General features: G+C 36.2%; 1 protein-coding gene and 1 long non-coding RNA gene across 4 annotated transcripts in view; both read right to left on the reverse strand.

The window, feature by feature from the left end:
* asic1b (acid sensing ion channel subunit 1b) overlaps window positions 1-25,655 on the reverse strand; it is a 394,977-nt gene that overhangs the window by 269,253 nt on the left and 100,069 nt on the right. The gene's annotated exons all lie outside the window — the stretch shown is intronic.
* On the reverse strand, window positions 14,482-19,941 carry LOC147838375 (uncharacterized). Its single transcript, XR_015521692.1, has 2 exons — window positions 18,169-19,941; window positions 14,482-18,075 (listed from the first exon to the last, which is right to left on the reverse strand). It is a non-coding gene; the product is annotated as an uncharacterized LOC147838375 (long non-coding RNA).

Consider the following 25,655-nt stretch of genomic DNA (forward strand, 5'->3'; position numbering starts at 1 on the left):
TCATATATTCTAAAGCACATTATAAAAAAGATGAGGTATTTGAAAATTAACATGATCAGAAATCGAAATCACTTTTAGGTCCTTCCAGGTTAACTTTACAGTCGTCAATCCCTTCGTAAAATGGAGAGCTGTTTTAAATGACCGAAATCTCAGAGAAATCGGCTGACCAGATGAAGACTAAAGAAATTAACCAAGACAATCTCATGGAAATTCCTAACATTTTGATTTAGTGGCTGATTTGTACGATCTCATTTGTACAATTTAGTATGATTTGCCAATGCAATCCCACAGCAATTCAGAACTTTTTGATTTAGTGGTTAATTCGTATGAATTTGTACGATCTTATTCGTATAATTTAGTACAATTTGCTCATCACCCAATCACGGTTGGGGTTAGGGGCGGGGTTGGGTGCCACGCCTCCTTTTTAAAATCGTACATTGTTAGTTTAGTGGCTAATTCGTACAATTTTTGTATGAGTTCATTCGTATGAAAAAGCGTACAATACTTACGGTTTCTCGTGAATTCAGGCAGGATTTGCTCATCCCCCAATGACGGTTTGGTTTAAGAATCGCACACCCTGTACTAAACTGACAAAGCGTAAAATAGTTACGTTTCATTATGAGATCAGGCTGGATGAACTACTATAGCAAGAGAAGCTGCTTGATCAAAACCTGTGATTTCTAGAAACTGTATCTTTACACTTACTACGTTTACATTACAAAATTACATAACACTTCCAAATAGGGCATAGATCCTATCCTATACTTGGCACAATCCGGTGTCAGCAAATGTATTTTGCTAGTTTCAGCCCAGCGCAGGTATGTTTTCATGTCCTGGTTCATGTTTTTCAAACAGCAAATGCATTTAAGTCCATTTATGCGCTTATGGCCATGCTGGTCTGAAAAGTAGGTGTGTTAAAGCCAACATAGGCTCATTTTGAAAACGTAGTCCTATACACGCATATGGAGACCACAAAATAGCTGCATTTAATTTTTTAAACGACCACTACAGGGGCGGTTTACGCCATTCCTCTTTGCGCTTACCAGCTGACCGCTTACCTCCATATGAACAGCTTTCCCACTGTAACCAGGTTGTCCCGGCATTTACGTTGGCGGACTTGGATGGTGAAGTTGACCTTCACGACAGGGTTGAAGCCCGGTGAAGAGTGGTTTCAAAAAGCAGGTAAGACAAAAACAAAATCCAAAAAAATAAAATAAACAAGTAAATAAAAGTGTAAGAATGTGGTAAAAATCAGACGTGGGCTTTTCTTTTTTTTTGGATTGCTTTTGAAAATTTTTTGCTGGTTTTAGGGAAGGAAGAGGGTGGGTTAGTCAATTGGTCAGTCAGTCAACAGCGACCTGTGGTGGGTTTATGTGGTACAGCAGGCACGAATGACACTTGCGAGAGAAATGTACGTATACAGCAGCCTCTTGTGGATTCACAGAAACAAAAACTGCAAGAAAACATACCTCCTAAGACATTATTTGCGGTCTTCAGAAATATATACTGAGGTACATTTTCAGAATGAGCCTGGGCTGATTAAAGTGCATTGTTGGCGTGTGGCTATTTTGCGGCAACTGAAATAGGCCATGTCATTGACCAACTAAAAGCTTCTCTAAAGTTGTTGTTTACTTAAACATCATGTTAATCATACATATGTGCCTATCCATTGCTTATTACACACACAGGGATGCGCAGCAGCACACAAATATTATTAAATATTTAAAAAATTTAAGATTAAGAGATTAAAAATATTGTTCAGTTGACTGTGGCAACCCCAGATTAATCAAAACAAGTAAGTCAGGATTAAAAAGTGAAAGTTTATTATTGTCTACATAAATATAAAAAACACTGCCTCCTCCCATGCCTTCACCTCAGGGTGGCTTTCAAGGTTTGGGAAATCCAGCTTGTTCTGTAGACAGACTTCAACCTCCCTCATGGGCATATCCATTTCTCGCTAGTAGGTCGTACAGTTTTTCCGCTTACAAACTCAACCATGTAAATAGCAAATTTGCTATGGTGTGACCGCAATTCACTCTTAAAGAGAGTGGGAGATTATACTCTGATTGGTTTAATGCCCCAGAATTGTTATTTATGACCCCAAAAACTCATTATAACTCCCTAAAACAATATGAACATGCGCTTGGTTTACCGACCATTTTTCCAGTCCTTAAAATAGCAAAAGTGTATTCTCGCCTGCGTCATGTGCTTTAGATCATAAGCTTAGATTGGTAAAATAGAGCTTATAGTATCTGCAAGATTAAAGGGACAGTTCCTCCAAAAATGTTCATTCTCCCATTTTTTACTTACGACACTATTTATTTGTCTAACCATGGAAGAAAATGTCTGTGTGGAGCAATCTAAGAGCGAGTAAATAATGACAGAACTATCATCTTTGGGTGAGCTGTCTATTTTTAAGAGATTATAGACTGAAAGACAACCTTCGCCAGCAGGAAGAGTCAAAAGACCATCAGATTAACCTTCACTGAGGAGCACGAACTGATCCAGAGTTGACTTCACTAATAAAAAGAGAGAGAGAGAGTTTCATTTATTTGGCTCTGATGGGAAACACAAACACACTCCATCATCGTTGTCACTGGTTTATATTCTACTATTAGAGTTCTGCGATGAACACACTAAAATAACCCCGTCAGACCATCATCATCTGCTCTCCATAGAGAAACACACACACACACACACACACACACACACACACACACAGACATTAGAAGAGCTGCTGGTGGAGTGATGGTGAGAAAGCATGAAGAAGCACAAGTCATTTGATGTGAGAGCGGATCTGTGCCGCCCACTCCCTCTCTCTCTCTTCTTTCCTATTCTCGCTCTCCCTTTTTCTCGCTCACAGTGATTTGTAACCTAGGTGAGGAACATCTATTGTGACTGTCAGGCCAACTTTAATACAGCATTACTTTCCTATATTAGAAAACTCTCACACACACACACACATACATACACTTACTGCTGTGGTTCAGCATGAAATATACAGGCCCGTCAGCCTCAGACACGAGCACAGGTAACCAGATCAACTCGCCATTTACAAATCAAGATACGCTTATAAAGGAAAGAAACACATAGTGAAAGGCTCCATCATATCATATAACATGGTTCTGGTACTGGTTTCATCAAAGGTGCAAACTGTACAGAAATATATAACAATAAAAAAAAAAAAAAGAAATAAAAAAAGAAAAAAAAGAGCACAATATGTGGTGCAATCTGGCAACAAATTGTTGAATGAACATACAGACGGATATTTGAGAACATACATGACCTTTAATAATTGATGATGCCATTTTTCATGCTAGGGTTGTTCTGATTTTGATACTAGTAAAAAGTAAAAAGCTGGATAAACCAATTGGACAAACCAATTTTATGGAGGAAAGATATGGATAGGGAAAGGCTACTTCATTTAAAAGAGCCCATTTCCGTACTGTTTTCATCATTAATGCAAACTGTTAATAAAAAGGCGCACAATAGGCAGTGCAATCTGGCAACAAATTCATTATTTGATATATTAATTTTAACCCTCAGGTGTCTGAGGTGATTTTGGGGCCCCTAAGATGTTTTGACATGACCTGACATTTGTGCTTATTTCAGCTACTTGTCACATAGTACTGGCCAAGATGTTTTTTTTTTTGTTTGTTTGTTTGTTTGTTTGTACATGCATGTGTGCTTTAGAAAAAAATATGCGTGTAGGTTTTGGAGAAAAGAATGTAGCTAAAATAAGGTTCAAAAACCACAATGAATGGGCCTGAATAAGACTTTTGAGTAACTAGTCTTGAAGGCTAGAATGTTTACTTATCATTTGCTTACGTTTAATTATTTTGTTCTTTCATTCTAGGAAAACATTACAATTATTTACATTTTGTAAAGTCTGTTTTGGGTCAGCACAGCTCTATGCGTAAAAAGTGACAATGGTCATGAATAATTCGAACCTGGAGAAACAAAAGACACTCCCCCACTGGCTAATGTTCACCCATCAAAGGCATCAAAATGTCCAGCTGCAAAAGCTAGCCTAATTATTATTATTATTATTATTATTATTATTATTATTATTATTATATGAATTTCTATTATTTAAACGTAATTATAAAAAAAATTAAATACAAATATTTGATGAAAATAATGTATTATATTATTAAGATATTATATAAATTAAAATTTACAAATAAAATATAAATACAGAATGCTGTTATTATTATTATTGCTGTTGTTATTATCATTATTATTATTATTATTATTATTATTATTATTATTATCATTTAATTTAATAAAATTAAAACATTTAAATACTTAATTAAAATAATGTATAACAATTTATATAAATGAATACAAATTAAATAAAAAACAATTGCTATTATAATAATAATAATAATAATAATAATAATAATAATAATTATAATTATTATTATTATATTTTCCCATTATTTAAATGTAATTATAATAAAGAGAAGTTCAAAGAATACAAATATTTGATGAAAAATAATGTATTATATTAAGATATTTTATCAAATAAAAAATAAAAAATAAATTAATATAAAAATATTATTATTATTATTATTATTATTATTATTATTATTAATCACTACTAGTTTAATTGAATAAAAATGAAAAAATGAAAATGATCAAAATAATGAATCACAATCTAAAATAAATTAAAATATAAATAAAATAAAAATTGCATTGTTATTATTATTATTATTATTATCATCATCATCATCATCATCATCATCATGGGAATCAATTACATCATTTGAAGTGATTATAATAAAGTTGAATTCAAATAATTAATTTGAATAATAGTAATAATAATAATAATAATAATCATCATCATCATCGTCAAACAACAACATGAAAATATAATAATAAATATAAAAATAATAAATGCATATAAAATATTGATATTTACATATAAAAAAATATTATTTAAAACGTAAAAAATAAACAATAATCCTAGCATAATTAGTCTAATAATTCTATTTACTGCAATGAAAATGTTAAAATTAGAAAAACAATAGAAAATTTACAAGTTCAAACTTTAATAGCAATAAACCCCTCATTAAAGACATTAAAAGGGTACTAAGCTCAGTTGTTTGCTTGGATGAGTTTGTTCAGTTTTCCCCTGCTAATATAAAAACAATGTTTTGCTTGAAAACACAAACAGCATGTGATCACAACGGAGCGCTTTCAGGCTTGAGGAAACACACAAAAACAACTTATTAGCCGTGGCACAAATGGCTAATTTAGCTTGAACCGAACAGGCTAAACAGGCTATTTACACTCTCAGACTAATAAAGGCAGAACTAGCAAGAAAAAAAGAGCTTTAGTCCTGAGTTAGCAGCGGGTCAGCATTTTTCTAGGCCCTCATCGACAAATTACACCTTCATTTCTGTAGCAGATGGTAAATAAAGTCATTCGTGCGGAGCCCAACCAAAAGCCGAAAACTGGAATAAAATGAAAAAAGCGCACATTTAAGTGATTTCTGGAGCTTTTACATTTCTGTCCCTCCGTGGAGAGAGAGAAAAAAAAAACATCCGTGGAGAGCAGAGATAAGAGCTGAAGAAAGCCAAGCAGCAGAGGTCGAATAAAAGACACTTTATCGCCACAAACATTAATTTGATTAGCCGGAAATGTGACTTTAAAGAGGACAAAAGATGCAGTGGGGGAGAGGAATAAGTTGGGATGAAAAGTATAGCATGCTGCCTGGATCATTCAGCTCTGGCTGATTTTGAATAGAGTGCTGTTGGGTCAGATGATGTTGGGAGTTAATTTGTAGCATGGGAGATATAATAATAATAATAATAATAATAATAATAATAATAATAATAATAAGGTGACAATAATAAGGTCATTGTCACTTTAAATATTCATTAAAAAGAAACTCAAAAAGTGGTGCAATCTGGCAACAAATCTTACTTTTTGGATTGAATTATTTACAATATTGTTATAAAACAATAAAAAATAATTTGTAAAAGGACATAAAATACAAATAATACATAATTTATTAGTTACAAATATGTACTGGCATAAATTGCATTTTTTTAAAGTAATTAGATTAAGTTAAATATACTTTTTTTAAATTATTAAAATCACTAAACTAATAGAAACATCATATTTATGTATATTTACAGTATTAACTACTGCAAAGATGTATAGTATTTTTAGTCGGATAGTTAGGAAGACTTATTTACTTTGTAAAGATGGTAACAAAACAAAATACAAAAAAATTATAAATAAAATAAAAAAATAAGTAAAATGAAAACAAATAAATAAACAAACAAATAAATAAACTATAACATAAAATGTGTTTCTGTCTTCAACATAAAAACAGTAAACAGTAAACGAAAGTAAATATAATGGTCTAAAGTCATACTGGGTATAAACAAACACACAAAACAAAAAATAAATAAACATTCAGATGTTTCTCCAAGAGGTTCAATAAAACTCAAGCAAACTGAATCACCAAATAAACAAAGCCTGAGTGTCCCTTTCTTGGCTAACCAAGCACAAAATACAATAAAGCATGCCTACAAATGAACTTAATGCAAGTGCAGATCAGCTTGAGATGCCCGAACCATAATTACCAATTCCAGCAGAACAACACCACGAGCAAAAACACGGCGTCCTGCGGGACAAAACCTGAACCCGCTGCCGTTTCATTTCTTCAAACGCTGAACTCCTGAAGCTTAATAACTGTCTCTAGCGTCTGTTTCCAGCAGCCAATTAAGCGGCACTTCTCTCTGCGAGTGACACCAGGCTTTTAAGAGCCGTTCGGTTCAGATCAGTGCGGATATTTCCATGGCATCCGCGTTGGGGCCCTAATTAGTAGCCCGGTGTCTGTTCGGGACGAGAAGCTCTAGCGGGCCGAAACAGACTCAAACGCCTTGAAGCGCAGGTAAGTGTGCTATAGAGAGCTAAAGCTAATTCAGTTTCATCTCACAGAATATACTTCTTTATAATAATTGTGCACTTTTTAGACAGAATGGTTAAAAGGGGGTCATAGTTTACACTTTTAACAATGTGTAATAGAGGTCTCAAGGGTCTCAAGAATGTCTCTGCAAAATTTCAGCACATGGATCATTTATTATAAGCAGTTTTTGTGTAGCTCTTTAAATGCAAATGAGTTGCTTCACAGAATGTCTTCAGAACAAGCCTCTATAGCTTGTGCCTCAGTTACCATTCCATTGAGGAGGTAAAACACTCTTAAGATGGCTTTTGGGCCCTTCTTTATATTAATTGTGCATTTCTTTGACAGAATAGTTAAGAGGGTCATATTTTACCTTTAAACAATGGCTGTGTCCAAAACCACCTACTACTCAGTAGGTACTGCATTTGAATTTAAACGTAGAAAACTACGTTCTATACATTATGAACGTGAAAATTATGAATGAAATTCGGACGTACTACATCCGTCATTTTGTCATGGTCACGTGACCTACCTCCGCTTTACTCCCATTCATGAATCCGCTCTCAGGGGATCATGGGATAGCACAGCATGCATGGAATGCGCACTCTAGAATCTCGCCGGAAGTAGTAAGTCATCCGGGTACTTCTCGCATACTGATTTTCAAATTCTATGAATTCGGACATACTACTCGGCTCGCATACTGATTTTAGCGTACTATATAGTATGGAAGTATGCGGTTTCGGATGCAGCCCATGTGTAAAAGTGTCGGGGGTCACAAGAGTGTTCCTGTAAAGTTTCAGCTCAGATATTCTCACTGAGTATTGATCATATTATAAATACAAATCCCCCTTTTTAGCTGAAAATAAAAGCACATGTTTTTGTGTGTCTCTTTAAATGCATATGAGATGCTGATCCCCTCCCTCTTCTCAAAAGAAGGTGGAGCCTTTAAAGCTTGACTGATAGCAGTTACTCCTGCAACGAGGAGCCCAAACAGCATTAACTGTAGCTTTTGAGATGGCTTTTGGGTTCTTCTTTATAATAATTGTGCACTTTTTGGACAGAATGGTTGAGAGGGGGTCATATTTTATGCTTTTAACAAAGTCTCAGGGGTCCCAAGCTTGCTCCTGAACAGTTTAAAATCAAAATATCTCATTGATTATATTGTGTTACAAACCCCCCTTTTCAGCTAAAAACACATGGTTTGTGTGTCTCTTTAAATGCAAATGAGTTGCTCAGAGTTGCTTATCAGATGAGGGTGGAGCCTTTACATTTTGAACCACAGTTACTTCTGCAATAAGGAGCACAAACAAAATTGTACCTTTAAATTGTAGCTTTTAAAAATGCTTTTGGGTTCTTGTTTATATTAATTGTGCACTTTTTGGACAAAATAGTTGAAAGGGGGGTCATATTCTACGCCTTTACCAAAGGCTCAGGGGTCCCAAGAATGTCCCTCCAAACTTTCAGCTGAAAATATCTCATTGATAATGTATTATGCTATAAGTTCCCCTTTTTTGAGCTGAAAATATAAAAAGCTTTTTTGTGTCTCCTTAAATGCAAATGAGCTGCTGCTCTCCTCCCCCTTCTCAGAAGAGGGCAGAGCCTTTACAGCTTCAACCTCAGTTTCTCCTGCAATGAGGAGCACAAACAACATTAGTTGTAGCTTGTAAGATGGCTTTTATGTTCTTATTCATATTCACTGTGGTCTTTTTGGACAAAATGATTAAAAGGGGGTCATATTTTATGCTTTTAACAATGTTTAATATGTCTGAGGAGTCCCTGCAAATAGGGCGGAGCCTTTACAGCTTGTGCCTCAATTACTTCTGCAATGAGAAGCACTTATTGGACAGAGTAAATACATGTATTTACACAATAAGTACATTCAAACAAGCTATTAATTCCTGTGCAAGTACATATTAGTTATGGCCACTTAATATAAAGTGGGACCGAAACAGAACTAATACAAGCATATTTCTCAGGAAATCTCAAGTGTGTCTGTAAAGTTTCAGTTCAGATTAGAGGTTTGCATTCCCACGACTGTCCCGCGGGCGCTGCAGGACCCGACCAGATTTTTGCGGCGCGGGAATAAATTTCCGAATAAATCGCAGGAACGGGTTTAATTTGGGACGGGAGCGGGCTGTCTAGCAATATCGCGGATATTGCTATGCGAATGAGAGAGAGAGAGCTTTACCTGTGTGTGTGCTTGGTTCTTGTGTGTGTGTGTGTGTGTGTGTATGTTAGTGTTCGCGCGCGAATGAGAGACAGAGAGAGAGTGAGAGCTTTCCCAGATAGCAAAATACACTCGGGCCAATTCTGGCTAGATTCTGGCCTGCCGGAGACTTACCACTCGGCCCGGCTCTGGCTGCCGGACTCCGGATGCTTGTGGACTCACTGCCCGATTCCAGCCCGAATCAAATCGGGCCAGATGCGGCGGCCATAAGCGAGCCGACGCTGCCGCATCCCCGCTGGAATCGGCCCGAGAGTAATGTGTGCTGCGGCCCGGAGCTGGCGCGACTCAGTATTTATACACCTTTATATAAAACCTTTTGGTATTACATTGGTACTTGATACATGGTATTACAAGCCTTTGAGTTGATATAACAGCAAACGCCTGTGTGTCTGCTTGGTGCTTGTGTGTGTGTTAGTGCGCGCGCGCGTATGAGAGAGACAGATTTGTCTGTGTGTGTGTGTGTGTGCTTGGTGCTGTGTGTGTGTGTTTATACAGACAGCTTGGCTGTCTGGACTATATAGCTGGGGGATTTTCGGTTCTGTTCTCCTCCGCTCTTTAGCGGGATCGGGCGCGGCGGGCAGAAAACGGGGCGGGTCGGGCAGCGGGACAACAAATTCTTTATGTAAGCGGGAGCGGTCGGGTTCGGGCGGGAGCGGGATTCAAAATTTTGTCCCGCGCAGATCTCTAGTTCAGATCTCAAGGATCATTTATTATACTGTGCTGTAAATCTCCCCATTTTGGAGTGGAAATAAAAACTGTTTTTAGTGTATCTTTTTAAATGCAAATGAATTGCTGCTCCCCTTCCCAAGCGGACAGAGCCTTTACAGCTTGTGCCTCAGTTATACCAATAAACAAAATATCAGTATGCGTTTTAAACTCCTGATGTACAGTTTGAGGAACACCTTAACTAGCTTTCAATATGTTTTTAAGTTACATACTATGTGTGCACTTTTTGGATGTAACAGTTAAAATGAGGTTATTAAATGCCCTTTTAACAATAAATAGTGTTTAACATTTGAAATTCATAAAATAATATAAGACAAACTAAAGAGCTACTGAATTACAATCATAAGCACTGAATATTTACAAAACAACACCCTGCTGTGCTGACATTTTATATAAAAAATAATTTAAAAGCATGAAATTTGTCTTTAAATGTGTAGAAAATGTGCAGATAAAGCAATTCACATGTAACCGATAAATATTTGAAACGTTTGGTTGTGCTTCTCTAAATTCTTCTAAAAACACTTTCAATTATTAAATTGGAATGAGACTTCTCTTTGAAGTGTTAAAATGGTTAAAACATGAAAGAAAGCACAAAAATTAAAGGGTCAGTTCACTCAAAAATAAAAACATCCTCATCATTTACTCTTCTTCATGTGGTCTGAAACATATATACAGTTTCTGTCAAACACAAAAGCAGATATTTTGAAGAATGCTAGTTGCTGGCACTATATAACACTATGGAGGTCAATGAGTGCCAATGAGATTGCTGGTAGCTGGCACTCATTGACCTCCATAGTATTATGGAGGTCAATAAGTGCCAGCAACCAGCAATCTTCAAAATATCTGCTTTTGTGTTCGACAAGAATGCAACTTAAATAGGTTTGGAACAAGTGAAGGGTGAGTAAATGATAACAGAATTTTCATTTTAGAGTGAACTATGCCTTTAAGTCTGCTTTAAAATATCTGGCATGGAAATGCTAATAAATGTAAGCTTAGCATTAATGATAACTCTATCAAGTAGATAGTTGCACATAATTTGTACACACGAGTGAAAGTGAGAAAGATCCTTCATCAGAATGATCATTTGAATCATGTTTTGACTCCAGCAGATCACACAAGCTGCAGAGTGTGAGAATGTGGTGTGTTATCGGCGTCAGTCGTGTGTGTTTCCACTGAAGCGCAGCAGTGATGGTGCGGTTGTGGATCACTGAGCTCCGCTTTGGGAAATCTCCAATCTCCGGTGCGTCTCAGCAGGCGGTGCGGGTTCAAGGCCTGCGGGACCATGAGGGACTGATCTGTGATCCATTAACAGGACTGTAAGGCAGAAACAGAACACCGTGTCCAGCACAAGCACAGGCCTGCAGTCCAGAGAGCAGCATGAAACACACACGTATACTACTGTATGAGCGTCTTTAGTCCCAAAACACGCTTCTGGACATGATCAATGAAGTCACGGTGTAGATGTGATCAAAGACACCAATTTAACCTTCTGTTGAGTATTATATTAAATATTATCAAGTACTATTAAATTAAATATTAATAAACAAAATATTTTATTTTATTTTTTTACAGGTCATATTTGAATTATTTTCCTCACAATTCCCCCCATATAGACTCATGCAAAATCTATTGACAGTCAAATTAATTTGCGCAATGACAATGGAAACATCTCTTTGCATTATGCTTTCTCTTGTCAATAAGGTGTAGTACTCCTTTCAGTTAGCTGCGGTTCAAAAACAGTTATGCCGGTGCTAAACTGGGTCTGGGAGTGGCTGTAGCCCAATCAAAATATTAAATAGTCCTGTTTTAGTCACCCATAAGGGTGATCGGATGTCCCAATTTCCTCAGGGTCAGTCATTTCGGCACTGCCGTGAGAATTGTCCAGTCGAATGTAAGCTAACCAAGCTCGTCGTCAAAAAAAAATGGAATTCGAACAGTTTTACATTTACATTTAGTCATTTAGACTTACAAATGAGGACAAGGAAGCAATTTACACAACTATAAGAGCAACAATGAATAAGTGCTGTAGGCAAGTTTCAGGTCTGTAAAGTCTAAGAAGGAAAGTATTAGTAATATTTTAGTAATTTAGTAAAAAAAATTTTGAGTACAGTTAGTGGTATATCCAGAGAGGCAATTGCAGATTAGGAAGTGAAGTGGAGACTAAATAGTTGAGTTTTTAGTCGTTTCTTAAAAACAGCGAGTGACTCTGCTGTTCTGATGCAGTAAGGGAGTTCATTCCACCAACTGGGGAGATTGAACGTGAGCGTTCTCGAAAGTGATTTCTTCCCTCTTTGGGATGGAACCATGAGGCGACGTTCAATTACAGAACGCAAGTTTCTGGAGGGCACATAGATCTGCAGAAGTGAGAGCAGATAAGAAGGAGCAAAGCCAGAGGTCGCTTTGTAGGCAAACATCAGAGCTTTGAATTTGATGCGAGCAGCAACTGGCAGCCAGTGCAATCGGATGAGCAGCGGAGTGACGTGCTACTTTAGGTTCAATGAAGACCACTCGTGCTGCTGCGTTCTGGAGCAGCTGAAGAGGCTTGATAGAGTTAGCTGGGAGCCCGACTAGTAGAGAGTTGCAATAATCCAGTCTGGAGAGAACAAGAGCTTGAACAAGGAGTTGAGCTGCATGTTCAGATAAGAAGGGTCGGATCTTTCTGATGTTATAGAGTGCGAATCTGCACGATCGAGCAGTTCTAGAAATATGGTCAGAGAAGTTCAGTTGGTCATCAATCGTTACTCCGAGTAAGCGAGTAGTTTATCATTGATACACTTGTACATGTGGTAATAGATGCTGGGATAGGCAGAGTCAGGCTGAATGAACTCGTAACCGCCGAGATACTAAGACAACGTTATAGCTGGACTCCAAAAAACAGTGAGACAGAGTGCAAACAAATCGAATAGCCTGCACAAGCAGTTATCAAAATATCCCTTGTTGCGGAGTACTGTATGTCTTCTAAAGTAATACACTCAGTTAAGCTTTTCAGCAAGTCTAACTGAACCAGTTAGAAAGCAAACTTTATGAATGTTTACTTTGCCCCTTTTATAAAAAAAACAGCAGTAATAATATGGAGCAATGAAATATTGGCGCCGACTTTCATCAGATAATATATCTGATGCAAAAAAATAAAAAACAAAAAAAAAATAAAAAAAATTGATTAAAATAAGGATGCTAGCTCAGAAGTAACTCAAAAGACCATAATATATTGGATATCAGAAGCATGGATATTAAAGATATCCTATTACTTAAGTTCAAAACTTTTTAAAGGTAAATATTAAAAGTCTTTATTATATAGCACCAATTTAAAAAGTATTACAAAAGTTTTTTGGTTTGCTGATTTTGACAGCCCGTTTGAAAGTTCATATTATGTCATTACTTAATTTTGTATACTTGCAAACCTATTTTAATAAAATAGAAAACATATATAATGATCTAATACATACATACATATTAGTGAGGTTAAAAAATAAAAGAGGGGCCCTTGGATTTGCTATAGGCACTATAGGATGCGTTCTTAATCTGGCCCTGACAGTATATTGACACGTAATGGGATATACAACTTTTTAAAATAACTATAATATTAAATATTTTTATTATTATAATTATCATTATAATTATATATTTCCTTATTTATGCTTCGTTTTCATTATAATGTCATGTACTGTAATTTATTTTCTGCTTTTGTAAAAAAAAAAAAAATTAAAAAATTAAATTGCTTTGTGTAGCTTACACAAAACATTGTTTACATGGATGTGATATATAACATATTTAGTAACTTGAAATAGTTTAAATAGTCTACAAACTCTAAAGAGAAAACACTTCATCTGTTTGAAATTGCTTTAATATAATTTATATATAATTTTTGAGGTGCTCACGGCTACATTTTTTATTATCTAAAAAATAAGAACCAGTTATGTCAACAAAACTGCTATTATTCATATTTTAATAAAATTATTATTGTTTCTTCATTTAACCAGGTAAAAAAAACCTATTGAGATTGAGCCCAGTGACCTGGCCAAGATAATTGTAATTTTAATAATAAAAATAATAATATTATTGTAATCATATTTAATTGTAATATTAATAATAATATTAATAATAATGTAAAAATAGTTTGGTTATTCAGATTGGATATTATTATATTTTGTCCAAACTGCGCTGAAATTGCTTTAAAGATATGTATAATAATACAAAAATGTAGTGCCTTGTCTGAAACTTGAAGGAAATTTACAATAAGTAATTTTTTTTTTAAATATTATTAATTATGAAATAATTCTAGCATGTAAGGAGCTTTTCACACATTGAGGCATGTTATTTTAAATGTAGATGCACAATTAAAGTTTCCTGTTGAATGTAATTACAATCAGCTTTCCCTTAATTGCTGCTTTCAACATTTTTTACATCTACTGTAGTCCTCAAATCTTTTTCAATACTACAATAGCCAGCAATTCAGCTGCAGAAAAACACATTTGTTTCTGACTGTGAAACGTTTTTTTTTTTTCTTGGATGATTCAGAGGATGTGTTTCCAATTTCAAGCAAACTTTAACATGCATACGCTGTTATTCACACCATATTTTAGCATTTGACAAGCTACAATCACCCTTTTCTTTTTTCTGACCGCACACTGTGCATTTCGGAGCGTTGATTTGGAAAACAAAATAAAAAGGAAACCAACAAAGGTCAATCTCTCCAAACACGATTTATACAGCCTTTCCAAATCTTCCCGCGAACATTCTTGACCCTAAAACAAAGTTCTCCACCAAATTTCAATCAGTTCGACGCAAGTCAAACTGACAAAAGAAAAGTTTAAGACCTCAGAGTTCAGTCTACTTCATCTTCAACCATTAATTTCCTTTTCTGAAACACAACGAAGGCTCCATTCACATCCTTATAAAGGTGTTACTCACTAAACGCACAGCCTTGAAACGTCTTGTTTTTGGCTGCCGAAAAGCGAGCGCTTGAGCAAAGGTTATTGCAAACCGCCCACCGGGATCCATGAGTAAAGTTGGCTCTCCAACGAGTGGAAAAGCAAACCTGTTTGAGAATGGAGAGGGATGAGAGCCAAGCCGAGTGAGAAAATAAACTATCACCATCATTAGGAGCGAAGCCAGGCTCTTTCTGGATGAATTCATCTTTGTAAATATCACTGCTTGTATCACTGACTAAAACATTCAAAGCAAAGCAGAATGATGTATGGGAAAATAAAAAGATATGCAAAACACACAATGCATTTTAAAAAACGGATTTAAAACAATCACACTGAGCTTTAGTCTCTAATGCTCACCAACACTAAATTTACACATATGCACCAGACACCACCATAAAAACACTCCACGTTTCTGGGAAAATATTGTGCAATTCTGAGTGTGCTTCACACAGGTGAGTGGGGTTGACAAACCACATGCAGGACTAGAAAACACACTATTCCCTTCTATATGCACCAGATACGTCCTTAGAATTGCACAATGTTGTCTCTGAAACATTGAGTGTTTATGAGTGTGCTTCACACAGGTGAGTGGGCTTGACAAACCACCTGTAGGACTAGAAAACTCATTCATTCCTCTTTGTATGCACCAGACATGGGAAACCACATGGGAAAACTAGGTTGCTGTTGGAAGTGGTGTTAGTGATGACAGTAGAGAGCACTCAACCTGCGGTCTGTGTGAGTCCTAATGGCCCAGTAAAGTGAAGGTGACACCATATAGTCAGTGAGTGCCGTCTTTCAGATGAGACGTTAAATTGAGGTCCTGACTCTCATGGTCATTAAAAATCCCATGGCACCTCTTGTAAAGAGTAGGGGTGTAATGCAGATGCTGGTGAGGAAATGGTGAGGAGACACACCCTTATGATTGTAAAGCACTTTGGGTGTATGGCCATACACAATAAATGTGCTATATAAATACATACACCAGGGATGCCAAACTCAATATCTGGAAGGCCGCGGCCTTGCACAGTTTAGTTCCAACTCTGCTTCAGCACACTTACTTACTGGTAGGTTTCAAACAAGCCTGAAGATCTCAATTAGTTTGATCATGTGTGTTTCATTAGGGTTGGAACTGTGCAGAGCTGCGGCCTTCCAGGAATTGAGTTTGACATCCCTGTCATACACATTACACTTCTTTCTTATAAACACTAGATGCACAAAAACATAGTGCAATTCTGAGTATTCTTCACAAAGAGACTCACCCAGCAAGTGCGATAATACATGTTTCCATTACTCAAAAATGAGTGACCTCAAAAGATTTTACACTGACTTCAGGGTTTTTAATCTGTGTGAAAAAGAGTTAATGTAAATAATGGTCAAAGGAAATGAACATTTAGTTAGAATGAAACCAGCCCAGACTTGTTGGAAATTATCTTCCCCAGCCTACATTTTTGCAAAATGTAAAATGTCATTTTGCACATTTCAGATTACAAAATGAGTAAACTTCCCTAAACCCAACCATTAGTGTTTACAAAAGCAGATGTTAAAGACATAGCACTGTGAGCACATAGTTTTACCATGATGTTACATTGTATTTAGATCTTTTGTTGAAACTTGCTTCACTGCATATGAACCCGAGCGATTTGCATCCCAAGTACAACACCTTACAAGGTGAGCTGCTGAGCAAACTGACTACGCCAAAAAAAAAAAGTTGTCTATGGAAACAGATAGGAGAGGAAAAGGTAATCAAATACAAAGTATAAAGTATAGATACTGTTAAGCAGTTTTGTGGTGTTTATTTGGTGCTGTGCAGAGAACTGTACAAAAAGAATCTTTTATCTGTCGATAACATGACCCTGTAAATATCATCAGTGAGAAAAGGAACAAGAGTTGCTAGCCTCATACTGCTTCTTAGCCTTCATTTCCCCTAGAAACTGCAGAGATTCACACTAGCAGCAACTTTGTAGCTGTCTGTCGCTTTGGGTGGCGACTTGCTGCAAACGCAGGTCAATGTAGGTCTACAGCATGGAGAATACAACCAGCATCTGAGCAAGCTATGAGAGAGGATCACATGAGCTCTACCGGTCTTCCTATTGACTGTCGTTTAAGAAAGTCACTCTTCATTTGCGTAAAATTGAAGGATACTTAACTGTCGCATCGCATGACACGCCCACCTGTTCGCCAACGGATGCTGTCGCTCACATAGACTGAGAGCACTAAAAGTCACTCAATCTCTAATAAAATGAACTGTCGCTTGACGTTTTGCCACTCCGAGTCGCTCGTAGTGTGAATGAGGCTTAAGTATTTACGATTTCACAAGAATGTAGACTGAAGCATGCATTTCCAATACAACTGTGTTTAATGAAACCCAGCTAATGTCTGGTGCAGAGGTCCCCAACCCTAATTCTGAGGAAGCATAATGTTTTACCTCTATTCCTAACTAAAAACAAGCCCATCTGACCAAGCATGTCAAAGCATTCAGATCAATTTGATCCAGCGATTTTGAGCAGGATTGCAACTGGATGGCAAGATGGCTCCTCTCCAGGGTTGATTTCAATGTCTAATCTCTGAAATAAGCCCATCGACTAATGTGCTTTGTACATCATTGATAGTTGTAGACACTATAAGAGACCACACTGGCATCTCCGGCATCCCGTCCTCAATTACAAACCCACCAATCTGACCACCAGCTCAGACGCTGAGCATCACATCAGAGGAAAGTCAAGAGTTTCCACATGGGTGGATTATTATTATTACTGTTTATCATGCAAGAGACGCTCTCTCCATCGCTCTCCCCACTTCATCTTTCTCCCTCTCTCCCCAGAGCAATGATAAGTTCCTGGCATCGGCTTCCTAGTCTCAAACGCACACTTCCTGTCTGTGAAAGAGCCGAGCGGGCGCTTCTGATCTCCTCCAAAGCATTCATAATTGATTCTTTAAGGGATAAGCTGCTCAAGATCATTTCATATTCCCAAACCCGCTTCATTTCCATTGAAAAAGCCAAGAGTTTGGAGGGCCGGCAGTGGCTCGGGTTGATATTTAGGCCATTAAACGGATTCATCAGATCCTGGTTGTTTTGTCAGGATCGCTCCGGCCTCTTGCTCACTCCCTGGCGTAATTAAAAATGTCAGCGAGCTGTAAAGCACTGGAGGTGTTTGGCGCTGTCTAAAAGGCGAGTGTAGACTTAGTTTATCTCATTCCCATTGGGGAAAACCATTTTTAATAGGAGTTCAGAGCATACGGACTGCATCAAGGCCTGGTACAGGTGACATCTGGTGCCAGCAGATGTATGCTTTATTAAGTCTGTCGGACTGCCAAAAATATGTGTATCAACAACCCACGAACCACATGCTGGCACCTCCTACTGGTGGAGTGAAGAAAAGACGCCCACAGGTCTACGACATTTGAAAATAAGCAAGGTTGAGAGCAAAAAAGAAAGTTTATTAGCTTATGGAAGCACAAGTAAACTATTTTCTGATATTGTTTTAAGACTTGCGATCAATTTGGGGAAAAGACTACCAAGCTGGCACCTTGATGTCAAAACCCCACCAAAAAATAAATAAAAAATTCGGTCAAAAATGCTAATCGGTTTGATGTCAAATAATTTATTTCTATTTGACATTCACACATTGATGCCCTTTTGACCACCAATTAGTATTATACAAAGAATTATAACTGAATTACCGTAGCAGGGTTCAAAATCTAGTGTAAACTAGTAATTGGTTTCAAAAGGACATCAAATTGACATCTAACATTGGCATCAAAAACAATTACAAGCCAGTCAGTAGTGTAATCATTTTTTGACAAATGTTTTAATGGCAATGTTAGATGTCAATTTGAAACAAGGTAGTCAACTGACATCAAATTGATTTGTCTTTTTGACATGCTTTTTGATGTCGTTTTGAAAAACAGGAGGTATTAAACAAATAAAATCTCTTTCAAGCAGCATAACGGGCTTTTAAAAGTAAAAATCAATGGACATGAAATGAATTTGATGTCAAATTAACATCTAACATTGGCATGAAAATATTAATCAAAAATTTATTACACAACTGGCTTGTAATCACTTTGACAGATATTTTTTTTCCAATGCTAGATGCCAATTTAAGGTAGTTTACATGCATTGGAGGGATACAAATCCAGTGTAAACTTGTCCATTTGAACTCAAATAGCTCACTTGATATGACTCGCTTGTATTTTGTCCCAATTTCTGAATGAAATAGAGTGTTTCCATGAATGAATGTGTATTTATGAGACAACACTGCTCTGAAGGCATACATCTTTGCAGTTTCAGGTCCAGCAAAGCACATATTTCTTTGAAATATTTTTTTAAGCTGTAAGCAGTGTTGTGTAAGCATTCGCCCACTTCAGTACATGAATGATTCAATGAATCATAAGATCACGGATTCAATCAAGAATTTTGAAAAAAAAAAAAAAAAAAAAAATCTCCAAAAAGTATGAATCAATGATTTACAGAAGAAGCTACTGTTTATTCATGAATTGATGTTTTCCAGCTAATTGCACCAATGAATCCTTAAACGAATGGAAATTATGGCAGTCTGCAAAGTTTGGCAACAAAAAATAATCAATAATGTAAAAAACTCAAAAAAGTCAATGTTTTGTTCTTAAATCACTATAAAATGAGTTTTTGAATGATGAATGAAATGACTCAAAGTGAACCTTTTAACTGTTCCCAACAGACATAAATAGGCAAACCACAGACAGTGTTGCCAGATTGGGCGGTTTGAATTTGATTTTGCAAGCTAAATATGGCTTACGCGGGATGACAACATTTGGGAGGTTTTAAACAACTTTTATATGCAACTAATTTAACAAAACAACTGTGCACTCCTACTCCATACATTTAGTAGTGACCAGGTCATAGCGCAAACCATGTAAGTCCACCCGCAAGAAGAGATGAAGGAAATTTGTATCAAAATCTGACTCCTCTGAATCACACAGCGCTACATTTAAACTCACAGCAGTTTATCATAACACTTTTATCAATAATTTCCCCCCACAATTAACAGCAAGAACAAACATAGAAGCGTTATCTAATTGATAAGCAGCACCTAATTATGTCTAAAAGAATTTAAAAACGGCAAATAAGATGAATTTATATCCCATTTTGAAAGTATTGAAAGTACTCTAATAGGTAGTGTAATCTACACAACAAAAAGTGCAGTGTGTGGGTGAGGGGGCAGTGTTTCGCTGTGATCTGGTTATGTTGTGGTTCTGCGACTGCTGGTGTTGGTTGCTGAATGGTTAAATTCTAACAGTTAAAGTGAATTTCGACATAATTAAAATTAAATAAAGGCGACGCAGTGGCGCAGTAGGTAGTGCTGTCGCCTCACAGCAAGAAGGTCGCTGGTTCCATTCTCGGTTCAGTTGGCGTTTCTGTGTGGAGTTTGCATGTTCTCCCTGCATTCGTGTGGGTTTCCATCGGGTGTTCTGGTTTCCCCCACAGTCCAAAGACATGCGGTACAGGTGACTTGGGTAGGCTAAATTGTCCGTAGTGTTTGAGTGTTTGTGTGAATGTTTCCCAGAGATGGGTTGCGACTGGAAGAGCATCTGCTGTGTAAAAATGTGCTGGATAAGTTGGCGGTTCATTCCGATGTGGCGACACTGGATTAATAAAGGGACTAAACCAACAAGAAAATTAATGAATGATAAAATTAAATAAAAATGTTAATTAATATTTTGACAGTTTTTTTGTGTGTTTGGTCGGGTTTCAGACTGCATTTGGACTGGAAAAAGTTTGCTATATCTAGCAACACTGATCACAGACAGACTTTATAAAACAGTGAGTTGTATTACTTATTCGTTAATAAAAATCAGCACAGAACCTTTGAGTAAACTGTAAAGTGTATAAACTCCAATTTATGGGTCTCGTCTCACCTGAAGGGCTTTACTTTTCAACAACTGGAACACTGAATTTACATAATCTCAGTTATTGAACAATTACTTTGACATAAATATACAAAGTTGGAGTTCATAATTTACATAGTTTACCAAACACAAGTTCCTGGCAAGCGTGTAGGGCTGATTTCAGTTACCCTGCTGAACCCACATCGTCTATTTCTGCTATAATTGGTAATTGGAGGGTAACAAATGGCAAAACTGGCCAATGAGAAAGTAGCATTTCAAAGCATAATGTAATAAGGTTGTATTTATCATGCAGACAGAAAGGTCCATTTTCAAAGTGTTGTCATCTAATTGTACTAATTAGCATTCTTGTCACATTCGTTCAGATTGCAATCCCACTACTTGAGTAAAACAAAATTCAGTCTCGCGCTTTGCACTCCAACAAATCACAATCTATTATAAGCAATTAGGAAAAGTCAGTCAAGCTTTAAATGATGACAGAAATGCACAGGCGAGAACATCTGCTGAGACAAAACCGAATTTAGAGCCGAGTGTGACACACACCGATCCAGTCAATGTCCCACGGACCCCTTGGGTTAAACCGTTTTAGCATGGTTAAAGTGAATCAAATTAAGTCATCATCACAGATAATTAGTCGCTAATAAAACGTTCCGCATTTTATTGATCTCCGAAGCCCTTCATAGAGGAATATTGAATACGCTCCACTCATTGCTTAACCAATCAATATCCCACAAAATAACAAGACGAAGCCTCCATTAGGAAAGAAAAGACTCATATTAGGTCTTGTTAATATCTCAAGTTTCTTTGATGAGTGAAAACTGAAACGTACACCAATGGAGCTGCTTTTTATATTAGTTTTACTGTAAAATACCTAAAGGATTGATTGTATGCCTTAATATAACATAAATAATGTCTCACAATGAAATATTTAGAAAAATACATATGGTAAGCCCCATTATTTTCTATGATATCACAGGATTGCACAACAACGGGCACGGTATTTGTTACTACAGACCCTTTTGACATAGTTGGTAAACTTAGAGCGCAGTGAATGGGAAAGTACAACAAATAATTTTTTTACTTATTTTTAATTTTTTTTTTATTTGCTGAAATAATAATTGATATAATATAATAAGGAAAATGCCACAATGGTGTTATCAAGACTTTAAGAAAAAGGGGGAAAATAGCATGAGACTAATAAGAGCAGCCAGAGGTAAGAATAACATCCAATTTACTCTGAGCTCCATAGACGCTGTATTACAAACATCTCGCATAAGCGGAAATCAGTTTTTGTTTTTTGTAATTTGACAAAGATTATATAATACATTCATAAATACACAAATTTTGATACTTTTAATCAAAATATTAAAAACTTTCAATGATTTAGGTAAAATAAAATTTGTAAATAGGGTTCATTTTTAAGGCAACATTACTGGAAATTACTGATTCAATACAGATTGGATTCTATATTTTGATGTGTAAATGTGTTGAGTCGAGATGGTTTAATTGTATGCTTTCTTTTGTTGTTTTTAGCAAAATCAATATCAGAATCATTACAGAAATAGTTAACTTAATTTCCAAAACCTATTTATCATTAATGCAATTAATGTTCGCTAAGTCTTAATTCATCTACTAAAACATGCCTTTCTTTTAAAATGTATTTCTTTTTCAATGCATGCAGAAAATAACCTATTTATGTTCTTTCTAGTTCATGGATTTGTGAAAATATATTAGCTTTTAACATGGTATATTTAAAAATGGTTGTGGATTGTGCAAGGTGTTTCAGTATTGAGAGAAATCAAAATAAAAACTCTGTTCATTACAAAAATAAATATCAAATAAGTAAAATCTCAAGCAAAAAAAGGACATTTTTATGACTTGTTTAGAAAATTAAGTTTAAAAATGTGGTGAATTTTAAGTAAAAAGTTTAAAATTATGGTAGACAAGTTTTTCAGAGTTACAATATCTGCTAAAAAGTGCAATTAAAACTTTTTTTTTTTATTAAGTTTTGGCAGGAATCCCCCAAAATCACATGATTTATTTTAACAGATCATGTGATAACAAAAATGGATGCAATGAGATGGCATTAATGGACACCAGCAGACTGACCACAAATGTAAAACTTAATGTACATCTTAAATGTTGTTTCAGTCATACTAAAATCCCTCAGCCAAAGTCTGTCATCAAAGTTTGATATTATTAAACTCCAGAACTTTTATAAAATAAATTATATATGAAAAAGGGCCCACAATGTCTACTGTTCAGTCTCCTATTGCAACAAATTCTATTTTTCTTTTTGATATTTGACACCAGTTTATCAGGAAGTGACAATTTTGTTCTCTTTGACTCATTAGACAAAGTTTGCTTTATTAGCATGTTTTATGTGGCATTCCAGATTTCTGCACACTTCCTTGTAAGGAAACCCAGCGATTGCTTTCCTTGTGTTAAATAGAAGAAAAAAAATAATGAGAAAATGCCTGTTTTAGCATGACCCCGTATGTAAAACATCACCCCCCAGTCACCCTGTCCCTCATTAGCCCCGCATTTACAATTCACCATCCGGGATCTAATTGATCACTACAGTAATGAAGAATTGATTGATGTGGGGAAGAGGATTGTGGGTATCATAACACCGAGATCTCCGATGTGCCCTGAATGACAATGAAGACAGTGTGGGGGAATTAAAGAAACCGGATGGCTCTGGAAACTTCAAGAACTCAAACTTCACCTAATGTGGAGCTGAGGAATGAAAGCGTTTTCAGATCACTCAGAGTAATTAGACAAGCAAATACAATGCGTGGAGCATGCGGCGGAAGATCTGTGCGAGCTAAAGCCATCAGCAGGTGTCTGGCAGAGAGATTTCATTGATTCATGCCCATTATCAATGTTCCCGGAGTCCTGTGGAGACAGACAAAGCGATGGATTGACTGGCTCGATAACAACAACCTCAAATGCCAAGAGCAAGTGGGCGGGGCTACAGACTGTGATGACGACAGATGTGCCAATCAGAGATGTTTTCCATTTTAGAAATTCATGTTTAATTCAATGTGCTTCTACTTGACACTTCTGTAAAACTATGTTCAGTCAGTAAAAGCGTTTCCGACACCGAAGCGATTCAGCACGGATGAGTCATTTGTAATTTGAGCATTTGAAAAGTGAAATGTTGTTTATCCAGTGATTTCAAAGCATATTTATGCATTTCTCCAGACCAGTCCACCCCCGTAATTTGGTGCCATTATGAATTAAACTGCGAATATCTTACAAAACTTAGTGAGCTGTCTATCTAGGTGGTATTTTAAGGATCCCACACGCATACTAACATCCAAAAACATCTTTAAATGAAAGCGTTTTTCTTTTGCAAGTAATTTTTTGAAGGATTGAAAGCACAATTTGTAAGATTTTTGCATTTAAATATGCAAAATCCACTAGAAAAGTGTTTTTCTAAATACATTTTGCTGCTTTGTGTACTAACACTATTCCAAATGTTTCAAAGACTGCTCAAAAATTCAAAGAAATAAGCAATTTAACCTAGCGTGCGTTGTGTGTTCATGCTAATGACATCACACATCCTCAGTTTCTGGTTTGAAAACAGGATTTGCAATTGCTTTAGTGTTTCATTTCACTTTGATGGTTTTCAGTCTTCCTTTGCTTCATACTACCATGATAATAAGTCCTACATGTTAGGTGTTAATACTTATTAATAATAAACCTGATTTCTGCGGGAGTTTTGTAGGATGTAATGAAGACCACAACTCCCGTGATTCCACAATCGGTCACACCGTCATCAATCTACACCTTGTTGGTTGTAATTATGCTCCCTCTAGTGGCAAAAATAGGTATAGAAATGCTATAAAAAAGTAAGGTTTGGTAGGCAGGGGTGCCCAAGTTCATTCCTGGAGGGTCAGTATCCTGCATATTTTAGTTCCAATCCAAATTTAACACACCCAAACCAGCTAATTAAACTCTTTTTAGGTACACTAGAAACTCCAGGCAGGTGTGTTGAAGGAAGTTGGAGCAATGGTCGCCCAGGACTGAGTTTGGATACCCCTGGTTTAAAAACTTAAAATCGATAATGTGTGAAAATATATGCGTAATGCTACAAAGTGGCATCGCCACCTACTGGCCTGGAGCACAGAATAAAGCCTTTAGTCATTTTAGTCTTTAATAAACTTGCTTCTAAAATTGCAAAGAAATAAAAAAAATACTACAGTTTAAGTACATTATTGTGATGTAAACCTTTTAGTCAAGTGCTAGTTTGGGTTTTCCGCTTGGATTTTGCCTACCCAAATTCAAAACCTTCCCAAATCCACATGCAGAGATGTAAATACAAAAGTGTGGTATAATTTTAAAGAAAACCCTTTGAATTTTCAGAAAACACTGTTAAAATGATTGACAATAATTATATATGTTGTGTTTTATATGAAACCCCTCCAAAAAAAAAAAAAAAAAAAAAAAGGCATTTTTTTTTTTTTTAGTAAACTTAAATTTGAAAGTGTACCATTTAGGTTCTGTGTGGTCTAGATTGCTAATTAATTTTGTTGGTTGCTGCACATGTCTTTAAGGGGGGAAATGTCTCTACCATAATCTATGCAAAAGCTATTAAACTGATGAGAAAACGGAACCACTCATGGGGGTATTTGGCCAGTACAAACTTTTTAAATTGAAAGAATGCAGAATTAAATGATGTCACGAACCCTGTACCAGGTGCGCAGAGTTTAGGAGGTTAAACCAACTCAAAGCATTAAAAGGACAGTTCATCCAAACCTGAAAATCTAGTCATGATAAATAGTAATTTTGGGGGCAAACTGTATGTAAAAAAATACTATAACTCTAAATATATTACCAAAAATCCCACTGCTCGCTGGCTTTCTAACTGAACTGATTATGTAACAAGAGCTCGTTTGTAAGTTCCACTTCAACACGAATGAACACAAAATGATTCTCTATAGGAATGCATCTTAATTAC

The sequence above is a fragment of the Danio rerio genome, chromosome 22, assembly GCF_052040795.2.
Source record: "Danio rerio strain M-AB ecotype USA chromosome 22, GRCz13ab, whole genome shotgun sequence".
In the NCBI taxonomy this organism is placed as follows: Eukaryota; Metazoa; Chordata; class Actinopteri; order Cypriniformes; family Danionidae; genus Danio; species Danio rerio.